The 15,789-nt window shown below is 43.2% G+C and overlaps 1 protein-coding gene across 4 annotated transcripts in view; it reads right to left on the reverse strand.

Moving 5' to 3' along the window:
- Window positions 1–4,389, reverse strand: part of DCLK1 (doublecortin like kinase 1) — a 553,061-nt gene extending 548,672 nt beyond the window's left edge. For 2 of the 4 annotated variants that reach the window (XM_036299715.1, XM_036299714.1), the window contains exon 1: window positions 4,117–4,388. The gene's annotated coding sequence lies outside the window, so the exon portion shown is untranslated. Of the gene's footprint in view, window positions 1–4,116 lie in introns of all 4 variants that reach the window. The other 2 variants (XM_036299717.1, XM_036299716.1) reach the window with 1 other exon arrangement.
- Window positions 4,390–15,789: the final 11,400 nt, after the last annotated feature.

Consider the following 15,789-nt stretch of genomic DNA (forward strand, 5'->3'; position numbering starts at 1 on the left):
CACTTAAGATAGTAACTAGTATGTGATAAGTATTAGTATTTGTATTTCTGTTCCTGACTCTGTCAAAGAAAGAACTAGTGGGAATAGAATCTCTGCCTTCTGGTAAGGAAGGCTCCTGGTGAGTCCTCCTGATTTCCACTCATGACCTTCTGAAAGGTATGCTTGCACTCTATGGTCCCCATTTTACTTTCTGTAGAGCCTTTGTTATCAGCAAGCCGCTGGAATCAGTTCATCCTTGCTAAGGGTTTAGTTGATAAAGGCTTTTGGTGTTGCCCCTTTGGGGGATCCATGTTTTACCAGGTCAATCTAGAAAAGGGGGAAAAAACCTCCAAATTCAAACAAAAGAAGTTCTAAAGACAAAATTTCAGGAATGTTGAAATACAATATACAGGAAATGGAAAATTTAGGGCAACAACCTATGAGTGCTCCCGAAATCCCACCACAGGGATGATGTCCCCTTTCCCAAGGTCAGTCCAAACTAACCAAAAATCTGCCAAGCCTCCCTGGCCTTTCCATAACCTCTGATCCATTGGCTAAAAATTTATGATCAAAAGCATGTGCCCTCTGAAATGAAGTGGGAAAAGGTAATATTTATTAAATGTCTACTATGTGCCCGACACTATTACTCAGCAATCAGTTGTGTAATATGCTAAATATTCTCTTCTAAATCTCATGATGATCCAATGAGGTAGGTAATATTGTAACTGAGGGTGAATATGGGATATACCCAGGGTCCCAAAGTCATAATTGAGGGAGTTGTGATTTAAACCCAGGTTTTCTCTGAATGACTCTGAAACTGGCACTCATTCCTTGCTGCCCCATACTCTCTTGTCCTAGATGCCTAGACCCCCTGATCTTAGACCCTTCAGGCATGTAAAGTAGGGACTTTTTTAAGCCCTCACTCCTAACTAGCTTTGTGACCTTGGGCAGGTTACTTAACTGCTGAAGACCTCTGAAGAGGAGACAGTGATCAGCAGGCCTCTAATGTCTTCCTTCACCTGCTCATTAGTCTATTGCTGACCCCAACTGGGTGGAGGAGGAGGCAGTGGAGTGTGATTTAAATCTGGAGTGTAGCCAAAACTGGTTTGGCTCAGTGGATAGAGCGTCAGCCTGTGTACTGAAGGGTCCCAGGTTCGATTCCAGTCAAGGGCATGTACCTTGGTTGCGGGCACATCCCAGTAGGAGATGTGCAGGAGGCGGCTTATCGATGTTTCTCTCTCATAGATGTTTCTAACTCTCTATCCCTCTCCCTTCATCTCTGTGGAAAATCAATAAAATATATTTTAAAAAAATAAAAATAAATAAATAAATCTGGAGTGTAATTTTTTCTTCCAAATATGAAAACTACCTCATGCCTCTTCATTTGTATTTTCCAGGAAAAGTTATAGCATATATAGGTAGATATGAATTGGTTTCATTGATTTTGAAGTTATATCCTTACAAAACAATTATCCCATCCTTCCGGCAGCTATTACTTTAATAGCAGAACCAATATTTTGCCCATGGTATCATAAATATTCCTACTTTTTAAAATAAATTTGTTTTTAAAAGGAGTTCTTTGTTTTCTAAAATGAGGTTGGGAAGATGATACTGCCAGTACTCATGCCAATTCACTAAACTCATCAAACTTTGTAAATCATAAAGGTCAGATTGGCTTTTGAATATTTTGTTTCTTTTTAAAGCCAGTGATCATCCCTCCAACCCTAAGATTTTCCCCCAAATCTATATTAACCCAAAGAAAACAAGTAGGACCCTAGCAAAGGATGGCACAGATGTACTACCAGAGAGTGCAAATCTAGTTTTAAAGGGCTCTTGTTGAGTCGCAATTTGCAAAGACCAAAAATTGTAGCAATTACTGGAATTCCTTAAAGGAACAGGCTTTTAAAGCCAAGAATACGACAGCAAATGAAAAAAAAAAAAAGGTAAATAAATAGAAAAAAAAAGTTGATTTTGTTTTATTTGCACATATCCTCAAACTGGACTACACGTTCAATCAAGGCAGAGACCATACAAATCTTCTACTGTCCTTCACTGAGGCTGCCCAAAAGTAGGCACTGATGTTGGTGACAAAGAAAAGCCACACTCAAACTGAAATCATTTTCAAGATTACAGGTACCAATAGGCATCAAAATAGGTGTGTTTCCCTTGCCATGGCTGGCTCAGCTCTCCATGGACTTAGGCATATATTTGAACCAAGAAGATTCCCTGGGCCTCTACAAACTCCCACTTTCTGCACAGGGAGCTGGCTAAAGCACACAGCCACGTGTTTGCAGACCATAGGTAGCTAAGGCCTAAGCCACACATTTGTGGTGCCAAGAAAGTATCTACACTGCCTTAGCCACAAAGATCACACATGTGGGTGGGGAAGAAGAGGATCATGGATCTTATCCAGATTTTCCTATAAACTTTTCCAGGCCAACAAATCAGCATCCTCCATTATTCTGTGGGACTTCTCACCATTCTGAGGAACCTGTGTTCATCCTCTAGATGAGCTCATAAGTTTCTGTTTCCAAGATACCCCCTCATCCAGCGCGCGCGTGTGCGCGCGCGCACATACACACACACACACACACACACACACACACACACACACACACCCCAAGACATAATTTGTCATAAATACTACCACATCTAAATTGATGCTGCACCTGGAAGTCTCAAGGCATATTCCTGCCAGTGGATTAAAATGCAGGTGGATGGACAGGCTAGAATTAGAGGCCACACACACCTTCAGAATGCAGGCACCACCCTGGAAGAAAACATCACAGGATGCATGTGGATCCTTCATAATGTTCCTATATATAACGTCTCTTAAAATCCCTCCCAGCCCACATCCATTGACATTTCATAGTTAAAACGCTGGCTTACTTTCCTTTTCCTTTCAAAGGTGATTTATTTGGGAACATTCATAAAATGTATTCTGGGAACAGTCTGCAGTGTGCACCATAATGTGGACATGCATTCACAGGTGTGGAGAGAAGGAGCCGGTTTGAATGAAACCTTTCACCTGCTCCATCTCCTACCAGCATCTCCTTGCCAAATCCAGCAGGGATTCCTAGCACAACTGGTTTGCAAATGCAGCCTTTTTTAAAAATATATATATATATTTTATTGATTTTTTTACTGAGAGGAAGGGAAGGGATAGAGAGCTAGAACATCGATGAGAGAGAAACATCGATCAGCCGCCTCCTGCACACTCCCTACTGGGTATGTGCCTGCAACCAAGGCACATGCCACTGACCGGAACCGAACCTGGGACCCTTGAGTCCGCAGGCCGACGTTCTATCCACTGAGCCAAACCAGTTAGGGCCAGCCTCTTTTTTTTAATTATTATTTTTTATTGGTGACAGTGTTACAGATGTCTCCCATTCTACCCCCCCACACACACACACCTTTACCTGCCTCCGCCCAACCCCTACTCACGCCACCACCCCCCCCCACCCCCCACCCCCGTCACCACCCTATTGTCCATGTCCATGGGCAATGCATTTTGTGGGGCAATGCGGGGCTGTGCTTGTGCTCCCTCTAGGAGGAAATTGCCTATTCCTCTCCCCGTGCTTTTAGCACTGCAGGTACTAATTTGTACATAAGCAGCCTCACTGTCCCCGAAAGAACTTGAGGCCCTGCAAATGTGCTTGCAACACCCACACTGCAGCACAGATCGCTCTATCTTCCAGCACACACCACCCTCCCGGGCGGCAGGAGAGCACACAATAAGAGGCCTGGCCCGGTCACTCCTTCTAGGCGCAGACTTGCTCTTCATTCGTGGCGAGTTATGACAATGACAAACACCTAGCCCAGCTCCTCCGCCTTGTCTCGCCTTCTCCACTAACAACACAGCGAAAGCTGAGGCGGTGAGGGCATTCTTGTCCGACTCCCCGTTTTTAGCCCGGTGGCACCAGACAAAAGAGGCAGGTGCCAGCAGCCTGGGGGCAGCCCGCACACACCGCCCCTACCGGGCCGGGCTGCAAGACTGGAAGCGCCTTTCTAGGAACAGCGGACCGGGCGGCGGCCGACCAAGCCAGGCGTCCGCCCTGACCTCAGGGCCCGCAATCTCAGGAGCCCCGCGGCGGCCCTCCCCGCAGCTCCCTTCCCCAACGCCGACAAACCACATACCCGTCTGCTGAGAGACGCTGCCGGGGGTCTCTGTGGCCTTGAGCAGGGCCGCCTCCTGGTGCTGTCCTCTCCGGGCTGGGCGCGGTCGGGCTGCGGGGCAGTGGCGGGCTCCGGGCTGGCTTGCAGCAGTTGAGGGAGCGCGGGCGTCTGAGCTTCAGCTGATGGTGCAGGGATGCGCCTTGGCCGGTCCTCTGAAATGCGGTGCTTCGCACAGCCTCACTACAGCTTCTCTCCGGAGGAGGGAGGTGGCAGCGGGCGCGCTCCCTTTTTATGTAGCTCTTGCGCTCACAGGCCCTCCCGCTCTCTCCTTCTCCGCGTGCGCGCCCCGCGCCCCGCCCTTCTTGGCAGGGAGCACCCGCCAAGGCTGCGTCTAGAGCCCTTCCTATACCCGCTGAGGACGCAGCTACCACTGTGCACCTGGCTTGAGCAAATCCCTAAACCTCCCCAGTCCCCAGCAGTGGTTGTCTGGAGATAGGGATGGATCAGATGGTGGACCCAAGAGACCGTTGATGGGGCTAGGTCTGAGCCAGGCAAAGTGCAAGGCTGAGAGGTGAGGTGTGGCTCAGTCATAAACAGTTCCTCCCACCACCGCACACAAGCTCTGATGTGACTTCATAGTTTGACACCTTTGTCAAGATTATGAAAGCCAAGATACATTCATGTAGTACCTCCTGAGAGGACCAACCCAGACCTTCCCAACCTATGCACTGTAGTGTCACCCTCGATCCCCCTAATAGGGAAGGGGCAGATCTACCCATGGATCCCACCCTTCATCTCCACTGGGCCTCAAGAGTTGAGTCACCCTTGAAATTCAAATGACCCCTGCTTAGAGCCAAATATGTTACAATAGACCCTTGCTAACTAAAGAGACAGGTTTCACTCTGATATCCCTCATGGCTGGTGGTCAGACCTGGAAAGCCCCATGAGCTCACACAAGCCTTTGCTCTTTACTGGAGGCAGAAATGTTCTCAGAGACCAGGCTTTCTCCATTTTTTTTGCACTAAAGTCCAGGGAGTGAGAGCAGGTGGTAGACTTCTGTGAACCTTAGCCTACTTCAGGGGGCAGGCTGAATTTTGGTCCAGTTAATCCATTAACTTTTGATCATGTCTTTTGAGACTTGTATTTGTTCCAATGCATTGTTTTTCAATACAAAAATACATCAATATTTCTCTCTCTTCCTGAGCTTGCACCTTTCTATAGAAAATCAGAATTTTATTTTTCTTTTAACCATTGAGCCCAGCTATGTATTTGACTACTTATTATGAATAAGAACTATTCTGAAATACTTTCAAAGTAATATGTAAATACTAAATAATAGTCATTTGTTATAAACACAGCTTGAGCTGAATGTTACATATTTAACAAGTGCTGCAATGTTTATTTTTGAACTATTGACTAGCCCAGGGATGAGAGTACAATGAACTTACCAAATAAACTAAATGCAAAGTTCTGATGCAAAATGAATGCCAAGGGGTAAGTATACTAGTAGAGAACGTATGGAGTCAAGTGTATTTTCTTGAGAACAGAAATCAGAGCTTCTGTTTACCATTTCAGTGACAAATGCTAAGCAATTTCTGCCAAATGCTAACCCAGAAAATAAATTCCATCTTCTAACCCCTGTGGATATTCTATCACTTTAAGTACTTTAAGCACTTTAAGTAACTCAACCATATTTTATTCTCTCCTAGCTCTTCTACCTGGGACATGCAGTTAGTATATTCAAAGAAACACCTTGAGTTTGATTTCAGATAGTTGGACATCATTAACCCTTCAGAACACCTAATAATTAGATAAGTAATAATTAAGTAGATGGGCACATTGCACATGATCATATCATTTAGGCAGGACAATAAGCTGATGTTTTAAAATGGTATTCAGTGACCTGACACTAGTAACTACAGAAATGCCAAAGATACTTCCAGGGTAGCCTTTAGCAAATCTAAGTACTATTCAATAATGATTTTTACTTAAAATGAAAATTACCTGGAAATTCTAATTCAAGTAATTTTTAAAAACTGATGTCACTTCCTTTACATCACCAGGATATTGATTAAAGAAGTGACTGGAATTAATGCATACTTTTCTCATGAAAACCGAAGTTAGATGTCATTCAAACTTCGCAAAGCTAATGCTATTAAGCCATGGACTCCAATTCCAAGCAGCCGCAGCTCTCCATCTTGCAAGATGACAATTGGCTTGGTCACAGTTTTGTCAGTGGCTCTTATTAACTGTGCTAGCTTTCTGCTGCACTGGGGACTTTTATATATTTTCTTATTTTATTCCCACAAGAACCATGCAAGGTAGGCATTATTATCTTCATCTAACAAATGAAGGACCTTAGGCACAGGAAGCTTACTTCATTTGCCCATAGTCACACAGTTAATAAATGTAGAACCTGACACAATTTTTAAATTTTCCTGATGTTTTAAAATTCAAGTCAGCTTTTCAATTCTATGGCAATATGCTCATAAAGCATTATCAAATTCTGGTGCGAAGTTTAATCTCTTTATGAAAATGCAGTCTTTTAATCAATGAATGTATTATTTCATAACAGAGAGAAGACAACTCTGTTGTGAACACTGCTTCCTATAGTGATGGAAACCATCAAATGTGTCTACCCTAAGCTAAAATTTTTATGAGAATTTTTGCACTTCACTCTCTGACACAAAGTTGATGGACAATCTAATCTAAAGAAGAATAATTTTTAGTTGATCATGTATCTCTTTTCAGGTACCTTTGACTTCTTCATAGAAAATATGCTTAATCATTTAGATTCAAAGAGAATTACAGAATAAAGGGCACAAGCAGGAATAGATGCACTTCCTGTTGTTGTTGTTGTTGTTTTCCCTCTAGGAGGGGAAATTTATTCAATCCCATTCACAATCTCTCTTCAGTCCTCCTCTGGGTCCATGGGCATGCAGTACTCCTGGGTTGGAGTACCAAGCATATTTAGTGCCCACCACAATTATGAGGAACATCATTCTAACTTTCCTTTGTATTTCTTTCCATATGGTAAAGGCTCTTTATGGCATTTTCCACATTGTTTCATAATTGCCCCTAATTACTGACACTTACTGTAAGTGTTTCACATGTTTTGATCATTCTGGTCCCTCATTCTGTTCATATTGTCTAATTATATTGGGGGACCTAAGTCCAGTACTTTCTATTTTCCTTATTTAATTGTGTATTGTTATTTGATCCAACCTTCTAACCTGTTGAGTGAAATCCTTTTGGACACATTGTCACTTTATATAAGAGTGATCCCTCCAGCTTCCTGTCAGTCTGATGATTATTACCACTGCATCAACATCTTCTTCTCAGTTGTTGATAGAAACTTTCAACAGGAACATGGTCACAGCAAGCTCCAACAGCTCACTGCCCAGACTCTCTCTCCAGGTTGACAGTTGATGGCAAATGACTCTCTCAATGTACTTGGGAAATTACAGAAATTAATCTGTTCTCTACAGTAAGTAAATATCTAGAGGTCCAGTAATAATTAAAATTCACATTTTTATGCCTAAGATTATATCCTTGACTTTGATGCTATTTTGAGGCGATGAGTATTTTATAAACTACAAAGTTTTCATTCATTCATCCATTTATCCAATAATTTTTTAATGTTTTCAATGTACCAAGCACTGTGCAAGGTGGGAACACTATAGCCATAAGATAGAATTAGAAATATTCTCTGCCCACAACATTCATTGACACATATTTCTGGCTTGAAACAAAGGTGCTTTAGCTATGTTTTTTTTTGTAAGTAACAGAGTTGAATTTTGATTTAGGGACCAATTTGAAAATTGATTTTCTTTCATAGGTTAGTTAAACCCACTCACATTTAGTCATAAAACTAATTTGTTTCATCTCAAATCTGTCATATTATTTTATGTGTATTATTTTATATTTACTTTGCTATTTTCTTTAGTTGGTGTGTCTCTATTGTTCTTTAAAATATTTGCTTTGGTGTTTAAGAAGAATTATATTTTTGTTCTAGTGGGTATTCCATATTTTATCATTTATACTGTCATTAAAAATGATAAATTTTTATCATTTATACTGTCATTGCTCCCTTTTCCTTATTTAACTTTTTACTGTTTTGCCTGTCAGTTTAAAATATTACCATTTCATACCAAACTGAAAGCAAGTCAATGATTTTATTATTTTCTCTTTCTTCTCATTTTCAGCTACGTTCTTTCTAATCTGTGGGACATATTGCTTTTGCTATTATTCTTTACCAATATGTTGTAAATGTTTCCCTCCACGTCCCGTGTGGTTCAGGGTTCAGGATCTGGAAGAGGAGCCGCACACAAATGAAAGAGAAAAGACAAGAGATAATTTAGGAATATTGGGGGGGCCAGGCGGGTAAGTCCAACTCAAGAGGAAGGACTTCCACCGGTGCTCAGGCTGTACCAACCTTTTTTATAGTCAGAGGTAAACAAGGCAGTGGTCACTATAGTTACACAGTTCTTGTGAGTTTCGCCTATTTTGACCATAGTTACACTTCCTGCACTTCCCTCAGCCCATTAGCCTCCCAGATAAGATCCAGGGAGTGTTATAAGGTCAAGCCTAATTATGCTAAGAGGACTGAGCCCTCTAAGCTGGGACTTGTTTGTGACTTTGCCAGCAGGTCAGTCCGAGGCTCAACCCTATATTGGTTCCCCACACCAATGTCTCCACCTCTGCTTTTATACTATCAGCGTTACACTTGAATATATTAAATCCTCATCATCTTTTGCCAAGTTTCCTGAGTTATATGTTGGTTGGATAAGCTCACCTTTAGTAGATCTCTCAAAAAATACTTGTGTGTACAGTATTCTTTGAGTTGTTGCATGTTAGAAACTGTTCTTGTTTTTTATACATAGTCTTGATACTTGAAGAATATCTCAGCAAGCTAAAAAAAAAATCTTTGGCTCACACTTCCTTAAGTTTCTTGAAAATGTTGCCCCACTATTTCCTTCACTTAGGTGTTGTTCTAGAGCAGGGGTGGGCAAACTTTTTGACTCGAGGGCCACAATGGGTTCTTAAACTGGACCGGAGGGCCGGAACAAAAGCATGGATGGAGTGTTTGTGTGAACTAATATAAATTCAAAATAAACATCATGACATAAAAGGGTACGGTCTTTTTTTTTAGTTTTATTCATTTCAAACGGGCTGGATCCGGCCTGCGGGCCGTAGTTTGCCCACGGCTGTTCTAGATTTTCTTTGAGTCCTTTGAAGCTCTCATTAAAATACTTGAGCAACCTTATAACCATTGTTTTGAACTCTGTATCCAGTATTTTGCTTGCTTCCATTTTATTCATTTCTCTTTCTGGAGATTTCTTCCATTCTTTCATCTGTGACATGTTTCTTTGTCTGCTTCCTTGTGTTTGTTTTTATATATTTGGTAGAACTGCTATGTCTCCTGGAATTGGTAGAGTGGCCTTGTGTAGTAGGTGTCCTGTAGGGACCAGTGGCTCAGCCTCCTCAGTCACCTGATCTGAGTACTCTAGGTGCAACCCTGTATAGGCTGTGTTAACAATTTTATTATAGTTGAGCCTTCATTGCTGTTGGTGTCACTGGGAGGATTGACCTCCAGATCAATTGGCTGTAAGGACCAGGTACAACTACAGGGGAAGAGCTACGGTGCAAGAGACACCCCGCTTTCTGGTCTCTGAGCTCTGGGTGGTGCTAGGCTGAGCCTGCGACTCCTGCAAGGTGGGGGTTCAGTGTGTGTGGGGTGTGTGTGGCTGCGTGGCCTCTGCCGGTCGCAGCAGGGTCCAGCTGGGTCCCTGAGCCTGCTGTCGCGCCCCCAGCGGCCCGGCCGGGTCCAGGCCCCCAATTAGTGGACAGCAGTGCCTGGACCTGACTTTAACCACGTTGCACCCCAGGAAGCCCCGAAGTGGACCTTGTTCTGCATCCCCGGCCGGGAAATGGGGAGATGGGTTGGAGTGTATTTGAGTTTATTTGTCATGGACTGGATACCGGGAGTTTTTAATATAAGCGAGGAGCTTTTGTGAAAGGGAATGGCCTCACGTAAGCCCACCCATGACACGCGGGGAATCAGTCAGCATAGAAGAGCCACTTAAGGTTTAGGGCCTGACGCCGGGTCCAGGTGCAAAACCCGCGGAAGTTGAACGAGTATCGCGGACTGGGCAGGGGAAAGATGGATGCATGAAGCATAGACTGCTGCTACGTGAATACTACTTGGGAGCACAAGTGACCTAAGGATGCCCTTGGTGAAGAATTTGAAAACTTGATCTTCACAAGAGTTGTCCGAATCATTTAAAATTTTCAAGAGTCTGAGGAAGACCAAAACTGTCTCTGGACAGTTCATAAATAAATATTTAACACAATGGGTCTGTGAATAAATATTTAAATATGCTTCTTGGAGGTCTGTGTACTATGTGTGTGCCAGAAAATAGCGTTCTTTTACAGAAAAGTAGGAGGGTTCCTCTCTCCTCCCCCAGCAACTTCAAAACTTGTATTAAGCTTAATATTCGGTTCTATATAGGGAAGGCTTATGAAATAAAGGCTTATATTGAGCCTGAGGAAAAATGTATTTTCTTCCAGTGTCTCATGAACAAAACTAGACTAGTTGGTTTGTAGGGTTTGGGTATGCTTTTACGTTACTGCATTAAATTTTTTTTACTAGATTGTAAACTTAAAAAAAAAAAAAAAAAGAGAGCGAGACACCCCTATGGAACAGCACTTGCTTCAGTGGGGCTTTGGTACTCACTGAATGTTCCCGTTGAGTGTATCACTTGTGGATGTGTAGAGTTGTAATCTGGTAGGTCTGAAGCTGTCCATTGCGTGCACTGGCTCTGGAGTCTCCTGGAAGGTGCAGTCAGCCACTGCCTGGGGCCACCCAGTAGAAGCTACCAAGTAATCTGCAGATGGCTGCTATTTGTATTGGGCTTGGAAGTGCTCAGGTGAGGCCAAGCTATGAAGCAAGGCAGGCTGGTTCTAGTGCTGGGTGCTGGGCTTTTTAAACAACCAAAATCAAACATTCCTATTTAAAAATTAGCAGGATATAAGCTGGAAATTTTTAGAAGAAATACAAATTTCTATTAAATGTATAAACATGTTAAACCACAGCAACAATAAGGACATAAAAATTAAAACTCAGTGTGATACCAGTACCTTTTATTATTAGATAAATTTAAAAATTGACTGTGTTTTTTTCAGATGTTGGCAAGAATGTAAGGAAACAGAAATTCTTACATACTGTAAGAAGGGAAATGAATTACTACAGCTTATTTACCAGTTATAACATACATGGTGGATTTCAAAAATGGCTGTGATCAATTATTTCTCTCTTTGCAATGTGATTTTGCAGGTACTCTCATCAAGATGTGGAGCTATTTCCTCTTTTCTTCTATCTAAGCAGGATTTCCTTTCTATTTTACCAACAGAATGCAGCAGAAGAAGCATCATGTCACTTTGAAACCAAGACCTCAAGAGTAAGTGCACTCTTCCACTTGATCTCTAGCTTCCTGGAACTGTCATGAAACAACCCTGCCTAATAAAAGAAGCCACGTGTTGCAGAGAATGATTTTCCCAGTTGAGATAATGCAAGAGCAGCCAGTTCCCAGCAACCTAACAGCTGATTATGGATGCATGAGCAAAAGTAACTATAGTTACTTTTCTATCACAGAAGAAATAGTTTTCTATGTTCAGAAATCGCATTGTTTTCAGAAGGGCCACGTGTGGACATAAAAGACACAGCCATGATGGTATCTCCTGGAGTTCCCACTCTAATGCAGGGCTATATCTCCCAAATAGTCCCCTGAATGACCATGACAATCATATCAGGAGACTATTTGGAAGCCTTTTGTTTTATCTGCGAAAGCTCTTAAGTTTTCTCAAAATACTTTGTCTGTTGTGCCACAAGAAAAGCTTTGGAATAGTCTCTGGGGACTGATTCTTCCATGATTTTCCTGGGAAATTCTTGGTTGAATTCAAGAATTAATGTTCAAATGAAATATTTTCAGCTGCTGATATAAGAAGTTGGTACTCTAGGTTTTTATGAATTTTCAAACTATTAAAAATAGTTCTAAACACTAAAGTAAGATAATTTTATATCCATTTATTACTAAAGATAAAAATTCTAATGTGAATAACAAAGCAGATAAATTAAAAGTCTAAATAGCCAATTTTTGAGGACAACAACATCCTCCGGATCAGATATATATATATATCCCTAATATGAGAAAAGACTGAACTGCTCAACAACTGAACAACCGAACAACCAAACAACTGGTCGCTATGGCATGCACTAACCATCAGGAAGCACTTGCAGAACATGGCAGGCGTTGACAGCAGGCAGCAGGGTGCAGAACATGGTGGACGTCGGCCGTGGTGAGATGGTGGAGCAGGTGAGCGGGGGTGCCAGACCAAGGCAGGGTGCTGATTGCTCTCATTGAGGCAAGCCTCTGATAGTTACTGAAAATTCTTTGTTCCCGCATGCCACGGTCCCACCTGGCACTCACACCTGCTGCTGGTGCTGGCCCCGCTCACACTTGCTACTGGTGCCCAGCGCCGGTCCCCATCTCTTGGCTCCATCAGTGGGTGTGAGTGGCAGCTGCCAGCCCCAGTCACCCCTCAGGGCTTCTCCACCTCTCCCTGCTCCTGATGGGAAATTGGGGCTGGCAGCCACCACTTGCACCCGCCGATGGCACTGGTCCTGCTCGCACCTGCTGCTGGCGCCAGCCCCAATTGCTCCGTGCCATCAGCGGGTGCGAGCGGGGCTGGTGCTGTCAGTGTGTGGGAGTGGCAGTGGCAGCGGGAGCAAGACTGACTGCAGACAGGGGACTGGAGGCCACGGTGGGAGGGGCCAGACGGCAGCCCGTAGGATGGGTCGAGACTCACCCCTGTGCCCACCGCAGTCTCGCGGCCCACAGTTTCTTTCAAAGTGCACAAATTCATGCACTGGGCCCCAAGTCTATAATAATAAAAGCATAATATGCTAATTAGACCAGGCATCCTTCCAGATGACCTTCCAGACGAAACTGGGGCTGCAAGGGAAGCCCAGGTCCTGGGTGCCAGAGGGAAGCTGGTGCCAGCAATCAGGGGAAGGAAGACCAATCTTGCATGAGTTTCATGCATCAGGCCTCTAGTGTTCTTATAACGAAAGCAAAATAACCATCAAAATAAGAAAAGCCCCACTGTTTATTATGATACATCAAAAACTACATTAAGTGCTTAACAAACATGATCTAACTTAATATTTTAATAATTCTAAAATATAGATATTGTTATCTACATTTTATATTTGATGAATCTTGGGTAAAAGGCACTTAAACTCACTTGTTCATGGTAGCAAAGTCAGTAAACAGTGAAGCCTGGCTTTAAACAAAAGTCTGACTCTAAAAGGTTGTGCTCCTAGTCACCACACTCCATCACATTAAAGCAAATTAACAACTCATACACACACACAAACAAAAATAAAAACCATTTTATAATGCTTTAAAGTCTACATAATCCTTTGTCATATATTACAGTATTTGTTCCTTGTAAAACTCGTATTAATCCCATTTTACAGAGGAAAAGGCTAAGGTTTAGAATAGTGCTAAGGTTTAGACCCCATCCCTAAGCACTATTTCCCTGGACCCTGGGCTGATTAAGTACCAAGAACAGGAGATACAGCCAGAGTGAAAATCAAGACAAAGCACATGACCTCCGGGAGCTCACTTGGGAAAGGTTCAAGGTAACTAAATAGATGTAAAATGGTCTCTATTTCCAGATGAAATGATAGAAAAACCTACAGACTCCAACATAAAACTGTTAGAAGTAAAAAAAAAAAAATCAGTAAACTTTAGGATACAAAATCAATATAAAAAAAAAACAGTTACATTACTATACAGTAATAACTATCAGAAAGAGAAATTAAGAAAAAAACCATTTAAGATAGAGGAATGTGTGGACATGTGTGGTGTGTGTGTGTATGAGCTAGGGACAGTTAGATTCTGCAGGTCTTCCAAGGGGCCTCCAAACCGGGCAGTCTTAGATGACAGAGCCCCACTCCCAACGCGGACACTCCTGGGTGGCCAGTGCAGGCACAGAGACCACGCCATCTTGAGAAACAGAGCTGCTTGAGACTAGGATCCTGGCCTCAGCACCACCCAGTCTGGTCTCAGATGCAAACTAGGACCCTGCAGCCACTGGAGACAGAGACCTACAACCACAGCTGCAGACCCACAGACACCAAGAATCCAGACATCCCCGAGGCAGATCTCTGTGAGTAACAGAGCCCATCCCCCTCCCTGCAGTAACTGATAGACTCACCCCTCACATGGGCTGCAGCACCGCTACAGGAATTTGAGCCTGGGAGCGCGCTGACACTGGGAGTCTGTTCCCCGCAACGCAGGGACCAAATTGGGTGACCAAATCCAAAGCCTATGCAGGGTGGCAGTGCCACCTGACTTCAATTCTGGGCAAGCACACACTGAGTCTGCTTTCTGTAGCACAGGAACAGACCTCCTGCCAAAACAGTGCTACTGTGCAACCCAGTCCCCCAAGTTGACCGGGATGCCAATTCTCCGGGCGGGAGGCAGCACAAAGCACCAGTGACTCAACTCTGTTTATTTATCACTTGTGCCTGGGATCCATAACTCCCAGTTCATTCACACTAAGAGCCAGTGACTCCAATTCTTGGTGCATGTGCACACAGGGACCCTGATTCTCACCGTGAGGCTGCTCAAAGCAACAGAAACTCTGATACTGGATTCTTGTGGAACTCTAACTCCTGGCACATAGTAGGGGGCTCTGATTTTTGACACATGCCAGGGAGGTGTCTGTTTCAGCATGGTGCAGGCAGGGTTCCTGATTCTAGGTGCGCACATGAGGCCACACTGAGCCTGGTAACACTGACTCTGGGCGAACCTGGTTCCCACCAACCCATGGCAGCCACACATCTTAGTGTAAGAGCTCTTCAGTGACAATAGAGTAGTGTGAAGCTCCCACTGCACATGGCCCAGGCCCATGCGACGTGACATTGAACCTTCTGTTGATAGTCAGAACGGGGAGATGAAACAATCCACAGAGGAAAGAAAATGAGGAGTCACCAAGAAAGGAAATTAGTGAAATTGAAGCATGCAACAGGACAGAAAAAGAATTCAGAGTAATGGTTATACAATTCATTCACCGGATGGATGAGAAAATCAACAACCTATGCACGAATCAGGAAGAAATGAAAAGTGTTTTTTATTATATAATAGCTATAATAAAAAACACCATGGAAGGTTTAAACAGATTAGAAGAAGCAGAGGACCGAATTAGTGAGTTAGAAGATAAGGTAGAGATTCTCATTCTCACAGCCAGTTGGCCTGGAGGTCAAATCCCCGCCAGTATTACCTACAACAATCTAGGCTTAACTACAACAAGACTGCGCATAAAGACCACTAGGGGTTGCACCAAGAAAGCATAAAAAATGCGGAGACAAAGAAACAGGATGCAGATGTCAGAAATGGAAGATATAGAGCTCAAAACCACACTTTTAAGGTCTTTCAATAATTTTCTAAAAACTGCCGATAAATGTAGTGAGGTCCTCAAGAAATCTAATGAGACCCTCGATGTTGTGATAAAGAACCAACTAGAAATTAAGCATACACTGACTGAAATAAAGAATATTATACAGACACCCAACAGCAGACCAGAGGAGCGCAAGAATCAAGTCAAAGAATTGAAGTGTGAAGA

This window comes from Myotis myotis, unplaced genomic scaffold (assembly GCF_014108235.1).
Source record: "Myotis myotis isolate mMyoMyo1 unplaced genomic scaffold, mMyoMyo1.p scaffold_m19_p_3, whole genome shotgun sequence".
Lineage (NCBI taxonomy): Eukaryota > Metazoa > Chordata > Mammalia > Chiroptera > Vespertilionidae > Myotis > Myotis myotis.